The 12,090-nt window shown below is 33.0% G+C and overlaps 1 pseudogene; it reads right to left on the bottom strand.

The window, feature by feature from the left end:
* The window catches only part of LOC122147320, a 65,281-nt pseudogene that overhangs the window by 21,072 nt on the left and 32,119 nt on the right, over positions 1–12,090 (bottom strand).

The following is a 12,090-nucleotide window of genomic DNA, read 5'->3' on the forward strand; positions in this document are numbered from 1 at the left end:
AAGGGACTTTGGTTGTAGGTTTTTGATCAGTCATTTGTTGTTAATTAGAAACAGCTGATGTTCATGATGTTCCTTTCTCTTAGCAGTTTTTGAACGTCCTTACCCTTTCACATTTTAATTCACAAACAAATGACTGCTATGAATCATTCAGAAAGACTCACTCACTGTGATTGTCACAATTGTCTTACTGGAAACAAAAACTGTTACTATGTTGCACTTAATGCTAAAAATTAAAAGCTGCATTACTGAAGCGTCTGTGCTCTTGCAGGACAGAGTGGGAGGAACGAGTAACATGCAGGTGGAACATTGCTCTGTCACGCCATTAATGGAGTGACACTTTATTTATCTGATGGTGTGTTTTAATGGTGCTACAGGCCTGGACTAACAATCCACATGGAGCAATGTAAACACAACTCAGCTATGTGCAGGCGGACAGTACTGCGCTTTCTTAAAAAAATGTGCTTCATAGATCTCTTTTACGAGCCATTAAAACGAGTCCAGAGTCAGATAAGCCTATCTGCAAACATCATGCCATAATCTGTCATGACACCTTTCCACACTGAAAGTGCAAAACGCCGCATGACATGACAACCACAGCCATTCAGAAACTTATTTGAGACTTCCATTAGTAGTCGTCCCATCAGACAACTGCTCACAGAGTTAAACTGCTTAAATTACCAACACGAATATCGCTCAACTGTGCTTTTTTTTTTTTTTATAAATAAATGAATAACCAACAGCCTTTAGTTAAATCACAGCCAAGAACCGTTATTCACTCCTTGCTGAGTAAAAATGATATAATCTACATTACCATTCAAAATTTGGGGGTCATTAAATTATTTATTTATTTATTTATTTTGAGATAAAAATCTCTGAAGTCCCCAAGGCTGTTTATTTAATCAAAATCAAAAATAGAATATTGCATACTGAATAGAACATCACTGTAAAAACAGTAATATTATTAAAATTTAGTTACCATTTTCTATTTTAATTTATTTTAAAATGAAATGTATTCCTGTCATGCAAAGCTGAATTTTCAACATCATTACTCCTGTCTTCAATGTCACTTAATCTTTCAGAAATTATTGTAATATACTGATTTTCTGCTCAAGAAACATTTATTATCAATGCTGAAAAAAGTTGAATTGCATAATATTTTTGTGGAAGCTGATAATGTTTTAGGATTCTATGATGAACAAAGTTCAAAAGTACATAAATATTTGTAACAAAATAAATGTCTTTACTGCCACTTTTGAATAATTTAATGCATACTTGTATGAAAACATGAAAATAAATGTATTAAAAAATAAATAAAAATAGCTCTAAACCTTTAAACAGTAGTTTATATTCTTATCCATATTTCCAGACGAGAAAGTGTGTAAAACTAAATTCATATATGCTAAAGGTTTCAAAGCTAACAAAAATGGACTCACAATTTTTATATTCACAAATATATCAAATGTGTTAAACACAGTTGACCGTACAAAATGTCTGGCAGCATTATCAAAATATCCAGGAAATTTATTAAACCAACACACAAGCAGAAACCTGTGGAGGTTTCTGCACAGTTTGCAGAAACAGATTCGGTTTATAATTTATCACTCTCCAAATACTGTCAAACACACAAATAAATGCATACAGGAAGGCCCTAATCATTTTTGAACAAATAACAGAGACACTCACCCATCTAGTAACAGGTTTGCATTTTTATGAGGACGGCCGATATTGGGCCCGTAGAGGTTCGCTCGGCTGTAGAAACGCACCGACTGCAGTAAACGTCCTCAGAAGAGAGTAATCCTGAGCCAGACGTGAGCTGTTTAACTGATCGAGCAGCCATTGTGCGGTAACTGTTGGCTCTGTGAGGGGAAATAAAGAAAAATAATGCATAATGAGACTCTGGTTAACTAATTAAGGATGACTGGTTCATTTAACAGAAAAGGTCTGGGGTAAGAATTCCGACTCTACATATAGCAATTGTGTTTTTCTTTTCTGCTGCAAAAAATTAAATAAATGAATAATTAATAAATTAAGGTAATTGATTAACTCTGACTCTTGGTCCTCTTTTGTGAACTGCAAGAAAAAAAAGTCACAGAATTGTAATAAAAGTCGCAATTTAGATAAAGTTGCAATTTTAGCTTTTTTATTTTAAATTTTATATTTTTTATAGATTTTATAATGTTTTTATCCTGTGCCGAAAATAAGCTTCCATATATTTTTTAAGCAGTCGTGCGGCTTAACATTTTTGTGGAACCATGATACATTTTTTTCAGGATTCTGTGATCAATAGAAAGTTGAAAAGAACATTTTAATTAAATTAATTTGTAGAAATGTAAAATTACCATTTTTTTTAATGCATCCATACACAAAAAAAAATATATATATATATATATATAAATAAAAATATATATATATATATATATATATACATATATATATATATATATATATATATATATATATATATATATATATTATATAATATATATATAATATATATATATATATATATAATTTTATTGTATTTTATTTACCTTTTTTTTTTTTTTACTTAATGACCCCCAAATTTTGAATGGTAATTTTTTTTTTTTTTTTTTTTTTATAGCTTAACGATTGTGGTCAGTAGTATGGAAAACAGCTGTGTGAAGATCCTTCAAAAATTCTCCTCATCTGTTCCACAGTTTTATAATGACAAAAGTTGTATTTTCGGGTGAGTTATTCCTTTAAGACTTCTAAAGCAACCTAACACCCAATCACAAGTGAATATGCAAACTGCCTTTGAATTACGACCTATATTATGGTCTGCACTTTCTATATTTAAACAAGGCAACACTTTGGTAGGAGCACACTTGAAATCACAGCAAGGACGTTACAGAAGTCAAGTGGCAAACTTTATAAACATCACAGCCTGTGTGAGTGTGTGTTTGTGTCTGGGATAGAAACAATGAGATGCTGAGCTGTAGTGTCAATACAGTACCGGGCCAGGCAGAGGCCAGTGGAAAATATGACGCATTATTATCCATTAAAATATTCTCCAGATCCTATCATTTAGAAAAAGCACAAAATAACACATAATCATGAAATAAATCATCACAGTGCCCGTGCATCACTCGGTGTCACTCTGGCACGACCGACTCGATAAACATCCACCCACAGCTGATAATATTTCTCTTTGTTTCATTTGGACTCTGTGTTTTATTTTTGAATTAACAGCTCCGCAATATTTGATTTGATTCTTCAGACATGGTTATTGTTACAGTTGAAGTCAGAAAGACAAACATTCAAATGGCTGTTCCAGCAATAACATGCTTTTAATAGAGTTAGTAAAAATAAAGAGATTCTGCCATTTAAAATGGTATTATGTAACGGATATTAGATTATAATATTATTAAATAATTTTTCATATGATTTACATCTTACATTCAATACGAGCAGATTGTGCTGCTTCCTTTCCTCATATGACTGTCTCAGAACAAAAGCAGCACGATCTGCATGTCTGCAGTTTTTCTATGCAAACATCTAGTGAAGTTTTGACACATGCAAAAATGTAGCCAATAAACAAACGATTAAGACAATATATGGTCTGTGTACATTCTTAAATTGGTCTCTGGCATTTTTATAAGGTTTAGTGTTTAGTATGGAAAGTGTGTGATACTTCAGACTACACATGCTGTCAATAACATAGCTTATATTCTGTCTAATTTTATGAAAGGAACCAATGTCATCATAAGATCATAATTATTCAAGTCAAAGGTTTTACACTCTGTGCTGTTTTTGTGTTTATCGAGAGACATTTGATACAAGAGCAACATGAATGGGGCAATTTGCAGCATGTCTGGCACAGGACAATAGATGAATGAGTGCTTAGAGCAGATTACAAAGTCACCAGGTGTCCTTTTGGATTCTGTTTGTGAATTTGTTTCCTGACAAAAGCCCTATTTGGTGGTGGGGTAATGTAATAATGATCAGAGCTTCTCTGTGATTTTAAACTCATCTGAATTGCCCAAGTCGGTCATGTTTACTGCGCCGGTAAAACTGTTTCTATAAAAAAAATTACATAATTCTCTATTTTCAGCTTTTGTACATCAAGCACTACAAGTGTCTCAAGTGGACGATGGTCAATGAGAAGACACCAGAAAACAAAATATAGTTGCTGCTGAGTGTGGATTTATGGGCTTTCTCTCAAATGCCCATAAATCCCCCTTCAAAAGCCCATAATCCCCCCACCCCCCACCCTAAACTCTGAGAGCATTTCTTTCTGGAACATGAATACATACATGCATGCATAAAAAAAAATAAAAATGAATAAAGATACATAAAACAGAGAGAGAGGGACCAAGGACAGTGACAAATAAACTTGTTTCAATATTTCCTATTAATTCCATCATGTTTAATATTTCCTAAATCCTCTGCAGTGAATGGGTGCCGTCAGAATGAGAGTCCAAACAGCTGATGAAAACATCACAACAATCCACAAGTAATCCACACAACTCCAGTCCATCAATTAAAATCTTGTGAAGCGAAAAGGTGTGTGTTTGTAAGAAACAAATCTATAATTTCTACATATTTCTATCTAGTCCATAATCCATAATAAAGCTTCCTTCAGTGAAAAATTACATCCCCTGTTTTTCTCTCACATCAAAATCCACCAACATATTTGTTTAGAACTGTTTTTCTTGTAATGGTGCTTGATCTGTGCATATTTCTCTCCTGATTCAGACTAAACTACTTTTTCACTGGAGAAAGCAATATTAAGGATAAAGGACTGGAAGCAAAGATTTGAAGTTAAAAATGTCTTGATGGATTTGTTCCTTATAAACACACATCTTGTGGATTAATTACATTACTTGTGGATTATTGTTATGCTTTTTGATGTTTCAAATTTGAACTTAATGGAGTGAGTGAAGTGTGAATGTTTGAACCTGTAAACTTTTAGTTACACAACTGCACACAAGTTAAAGATGGGAAGGATACTTAATTTTTTCTTTCATACATGCATTGAAGTTGTAGAACATTCCATATCACAGACCGATATCATGTCAAAGATAATGTAAAAGATCTTTAAAAGAAAAAATGTAAAAGATTTTTTAATCTGCAACATTGAGGACTCACCATTGCCGAGCTCCCAGGAGATGTTGTATTTTTTGCCGGCGCTGTATTTGAGCAGACTCAGAGCACTGGAGGTGTTCCATGAGTTGTCAGGGTTTCTGTGAAGGGCATTCAGCCCAAAGATCAGGTGCAGTCCCGCACAGTCGGCAAAGTTGTAAAGTTTGTCTAAAGACCTGGCTGGGAAAAAGCCAGACACAGCTGTAACATTGATACATTCTTTTTTCTTTCTTTTTTTTTCATAATAACCATTTCATATTTTAGTTTGGACTTTGGACTATTGTTGATTATATAAAATATAATAATAACAATAATATATATATATAATATACATATATATATTATATATATATATATATATATATATATATATATATATACATATATATATAATATATATATATATATATATATATATATATATTATATATATATCTATATATATATATATATATATGTATATATATATTATATACATATATATATATATATATATAATATATATATATATATATATATATATTAGTTGTAGTAGTAGTAGTAATGAATTACAATAATAAATTATTATTTTAATAATAATAGTAATTATTATTATTGTCAATTTATAATAATAATAATAATAATAATACTAATAATAATAATAATAATAATAATAATAATAATAATAAGTTTAACAAGTTTAAACTTTAACTTTACACTTTTAAATATTTGAAAACAAGAACACTCAAGACTGGATGAATTTGGGAAAACTTTTTCTCTTTTGATGCATGGCTAAAAGCAAACATACAAACAGAGGAGATTAAAGGAAATAAAAAACAAAAAATGCATCAAAGAAAGTTTGCAAATTTTAAATCTGCCAGACAGACAGACATGATAATTTTGATTTTGCTAATTGACAGCCGTTGGTAGATGTTTGGAAATTCTATCTGTTAAGAGCAGCCAAAAATAAACACAAATATTTCACTACCCTTTGACTTCATTTCCTGTGTTTAAAGGGAAGCAGATGAAACCAGATGCACAAGGAGCCCCATCTTGTCAGCGATGAGAGATTCTGAGCTAAAGGTCATTTATAAAAAATGGATACCCCATCATTTTAAGTTGGCACCCTCAGGTTGATTTTAAAAGTTTAATCTACTATTTAAGAAGCATGTATAACAATTTCAAAGTCCCATCTTCCACAAAGTTCCCACACTCCTTCTGTCTTTGTTTATTTAAAATGTTGGCTAATTTGATTATACTTGCAGTTACCAATAAGAATGTAGTACAGCTTCAGGGAACACATTTTAGTGTGTTTAAACCCACAATTTTTTCACCAAAATCAGCACAGACAATGTGAAAAAGGTTTGTAGATCCTGTCTGGTATGGATTCAAGCAGCTAACATCATAGGCTAGTCTTGGCATTTTTTGTACCGAAAAAAAACCCCAGTTGCTATCTGTTCAGATATTAAATTCAATCGATAAATATTTTTGACTGATGCATGGGCAGAAGTTCTATTTCTCTCATGAAGATTTATGTGTAACATGAAACCTTAAAAATAAAAATAAAAAAAAAAATCACAAGAACACAAGCAACAGGCAGATAACCAGCCAGCACAGCTGTTAATTTAAGACAGAAATGACCATTGGCGTGACTGCTAAACCTTAGTTTATTTGTGTAGTCATCTTTATAGCTTTCATCACAATTTGAAACATGACTAACAGTAAAGTTTCATTTCTTAAATAGCCTGCGTAAATACTCTAATCACATGTTCAGACATACAAAGTCTCGTAAAAAGATCCAACACCCAGCTTCCCTGGGTACCAAACTATAAAAGCTGGTCTTTTAAATCAGCAGGGAAATGTTCCAATTACAGACTCGTTACAATATTGAGGTCAAGATTATGTTTAATTTAAACAAGCAGTCAAACACCAATGACAGACCTTTTATCACTCTTTCTTAAGAGGCTTTCAAACACCAAACAAATGCAGTTATATGGACTTGTTTACTAGAGTTAAAAGGCTTTTATACAGTAAACATGCCATTACACGCACGCACACACACACACACACACACACACACACACACACACACACACACACTCACACACACATAACACACATAACACACACATACATACACATACATATATATATATATATGTATGTATAGGTATGTATATATATATATATATATATTATATATATATATATATATATATATATATAGTATATATGTATATGTATATATATATATAGATATATATATATATATATTATATATATATATATATATATGTATATTATATATATATATATATGTATATATTATGTATATATATATATATATATATATGTATATGTATATGTATATATATATATATATATATATAAATATAATATTATGTATATATATATATATATATATAATATATATATGTATATTTATATATATATATATATATATATATATATTAGGGCTATTTTTTTTTTATCTAATTAATTACACAATGTGGCAATTAATTAATCTAATTATTCAAATATTAATCACACATCAAATTTGGCTGAGAAATTTACCCAAAAAATATAGTTTAAAGCAATTGTATTACATGAGAAAAGCATGACAGATAGCTATTACAAAAAAAGTAGCTTTAGAAAGATCTTTTTTATTTTATTTTTTATATGGATATGAATATGGATTTTAGTTGTTGTTTTTTTATTAATATGTAAATATGAAATTATTTTCTAATTAAATGATACTCTTAATAAGAAACCAAACCTGCCTGTAGGTGGAAGTAATGTCTTAAGTCATTAGCTACGTTTCCATTACCCTGTTTTTTTTTTTTTTCATATTTTGGAAGTACAATCGGAAACGGGTGATCAAAATGCCATTGAAGAAAAAAAGTAAAGTTCCTTCCTTAATTCGCAAAAAAAATGTTAAAAAAAAAACAAAAAAAAAAAAAAAATGTTTTTACGCTCGCTTGAGGCGAATAACGGGAGATGGAAATGAATTTTGCGAATTAATTCCTGAGTGTGCATTAAAAAGTCATGTAACTTTGCACAGCATAACCTGACTAACCAGTGGACCAATCTTTTTGCATCTCAGCATCTCAAATGTTGTTTCGGTCATTCTTAATTTGCCATTCTTAATGGCCCAGTAATATCATCACTCCTGAAAACTCCCACTCTCAGGAGTGATGATATTACTGCACCGAGGTCGAAGTGCTGCAAAGTGCTCTTCCACCATACATTATAGTCATCATTTTTATCCGCTTTGGAAATCGCCACTGTTTATTTTGTGTCACCATATTTACTCGTGTAACTACTCATGTAACCGTCTTTAATAGGGAAAAACATGAAAGTGTTTTCATACCTGTTAGGATTCTAAGGATGAATGGTGCTAAGAACTAATCGCTAGCATAGTGGCGCCCGCACGCTACAGTGATTAAGTGCACGCACTGAGACGGGAGAGGTACGTATCAACTTGTCTAAGTTGAGGGAAAGAACATAGTGGAATATGGAAAAAGGGTGGCGTTTTCCTTTAAGTGAAATATTTCTGCCACCTGGTAGAAAAACAAATACTATTAAAATGAATGCCATGATATTCCCACTATGATCACTAGGTTTGGGTCTACCTGAATCACACAAATGGCCTATTTTAAATTCAAAAGGCAGTTTTCGGCGAAAGCTAACTTGTTTGCATCATGTTAACAATCTCTGTTTTGTTCACAAAGAAAGTTGCAAATTTTTAAATCTGCCAGACAGACAGACATGATAATTTTGATTTTGCTAATTGACAGCCGTTGGTAGATGTTTGGAAATTCTATCTGTTAAGAGCAGCAAAAATAAACACAAATATTTCACTACCCTTTGACTTCATTTCCTGTGTTTAAAGGGAAGCAGATGAAACCAGATGCACAAGGAGCCCCATCTTGTCAGCGATGAGAGATTCTGAGCTAAAGGTCATTTATAAAAAATGGATACCCCATCATTTTAAGTTGGCACCCTCAGGTTCATTTTAAAAGTTTAATCTACTATTTAAGAAGCATGTATAACAATTTCAAAGTCCCATCTTCCACAAAGTTCCCACACTCCTTCTGTCTTTGTTTATTTAAAATGTTGGCTAATTTGATTATACTTGCAGTTACCAATAAGAATGTAGTACAGCTTCAGGAACACATTTTTAGTGTGTTTAAACCCACAATTTTTTCACCAAAATCAGCACAGACAATGTGAAAAAGGTTTGTAGATCCTGTCTGGTATGGATTCAAGCAGCTAACATCATAGGCTAGTCTTGGCATTTTTTGTACCGAAAAAAAAACCCCAGTTGCTATCTGTTCAGATATTAAATTCAATCGATAAATATTTTTGACTGATGCATGGGCAGAAGTCATACATTATAGTCATCATTTTTAATCCGCTTTGGAAATCGCCACTGTTTATTTTGTGTCACCATATTTACTCGTGTAACTACTCATGTAACCGTCTTTAAATAGGGAAAACATGAAAGTGTTTTCATACCTGTTAGGATTCTAAGGAATGAATGGTGCTAAGCTAATCGCTAGCATAGTGCGCCGCACGCTACAGTGATTAAGTGCACGCACTGAGACGGGAGAGGTACGTATCAACTTGTCTAAGTTGAGGGAAGAACATAGTGGAATATGGAAAAAAGGGTGGCGTTTTCCTTTAAGTGAAATATTTCTGCCACTGGTAGAAAAACAAATACTATTAAAATGAATGCCATGATATTCCCACTATGATCACTAGGTTTGGGTCTACCTGAATCACACAAATGGCCTATTTTAAATTCAAAATGGCAGTTTTCGGCGAAAGCTAACTTGTTTGCATCATGTTAACAATCTCTGTTTGTTCACTTGGACATTGCTGTCCTTATTTTAAATGCATTGTTTTTCTTTCCCCATTTTCTTTTATATTCTGCGCCCTCCTCTAGGTTAAGCGTTGATTATTAGTAACTCAATCCCCTTTATCTAAATCTCTCTACTTAACTGTAGGTTGTGCACATCAACCATGTTCGTAGGTTTTTTTAACATTTTTTTTTTTTTGTGTGTGTGTGTGTGTGTTTGTAGTTCTGAACCCGAAGCACAATGGATTGCGGGCAATATTAGCCATTAAAGTGTATTAGATCCACACTTCAAAAAGCTACCCAAAATAGAAGACCCTCCAGGGAGGTTTGGCATACTCTTTTCAACATACTAGGCTTTGGGGACATACACTGTATCTGACTACTATTAAGGATGGATAGTATGAACATTGAGACACAGGGAATGGCTCTCTTTATGAATGTGTCAAATTATTTGGTTCACCAGATTCCTTCAAAACAGGGTTATATATCTGCATTCTATAGGCTACATCACACAGTGAGTTGTTGCCCTGCATCAAGTTCGTCACAAATCAGCTGTGAGGTTCGAATTGAAGTGGCGCTGTGCAGACAGATCGATCGGTGGGTGTGTCTTTTATTTAATTGAACTAATTCATTTACTTTTTTGGCACAACCATGTTGGACCGCCTTGCCATATCTATGGAGTATTGTGGAAGTTCTGCTTGTTGTGCAGCCTTTAGTACTGTGAGGTGATTCAAATGGTGCAGTATAATCAAAGACAGGTAGATGGAAAAGCAGGACTGTGTTGTCAGGGCACAGGAGGAAACAGATCCCGATGTGGGTTCGTTCCTCAGGTAACCGTAATATCCCTCCTTCCTCGTACTCTGGATCAGGTAGAGTACCAGCATGGGAACAAGCTTTGTAAAGCACGGCTAGTTGTGAATTTTGGAAATATTAAGTAATATCACACGAGCAGGACTTTTGTTCTGAATATCAGCATGACTATTATTAAGTCATGTAAGCACAAGGCTGTGGTGGGCAGTTTTGTAAACAGAAGTAAATAAGTTAATAAGCAGTAACTTTCTTTCTAGACAATTTGACTAGTCTTCTTCCACCAACAAAAACTAGTTATGAAAGAAACACTTCAAACACTTAGAAATCAAACTCTGCCCTCCAATTTGATTCTTCAGAGAACGACAGATAGAACAAAAGATAGACAGACAAAGAATGACAGATAGAATGATAGAACAATAGAACGATAGATAGATAGATGGCTGTGCAGTAGTGTGCTTTTTTGTTTCTTTAAGGAGTAAATCTCATGATAGAACAGTAGTTTTCCTAAAAGCAGCTCATTTGATCAGTTCCATATTGCTGAGCACAGTAATAAGGTATTAGTGTGTAAGCAGCATCCCTGAGCCAAACGCTCCCTAGAGCTCTGGACAATCGGACGAGGAACAAACAACACAGAGAACTCAAGTGTTTCCCGAGACATCAGCTCTTTTGCTCTTTCTTTCTTTATTTATCCCACACTTTCTCTGGCTCCTCTCGTCCTCTCTGTTTTTCTATCTTTCTTGACTGTTTTACTGCTTATCAGTGGAAGGATTAGAAAATAATGCTGTTTGATTTTGGGACAACCTTAAAGCTGTTGATCTCACAAGGTTTAGCCTGCCACCTGCAATTCTTTCTTTATCAGTAAATTAAGAATACATCAGTAATATAGAATAACATGCTTACATGTTGTTTATTACTATTTTACTCACACAATGAGCCAAACTCCCTCCAGATCACATCAGATAGAGACATCATGTTTTGAATTAGATTTTAGTTGAGTAAAATGTAAAGCATTTCAACTCCAATTCTGTGTCACACAACACACACACACAGTTTGTAAGTGAAAAAACAGCAGACTCACGCTGATGTGTTTCCACTGCATAACAGAACCGGGACTCCGATTAGAAATCAAAGTGATTTCTGCAATACTACATTAAAGAAACATTTCACCACAAATGAAAATTCTGTCATGTACTCAAGTTGCTCCAAACCTGAGTTTCTTCCTACTGTTGAGCAAAAGAAGATATTTTAAAGAATGTTGACAGTAGCCATGACTTCCATAGTATTTTTCCACACAATAGAAGTCAGCATATCTATCAACAGACAAAAGAAACTCAGAC

This window comes from Cyprinus carpio, chromosome A13, assembly GCF_018340385.1.
Source record: "Cyprinus carpio isolate SPL01 chromosome A13, ASM1834038v1, whole genome shotgun sequence".
Taxonomy (NCBI): Eukaryota; Metazoa; Chordata; class Actinopteri; order Cypriniformes; family Cyprinidae; genus Cyprinus; species Cyprinus carpio.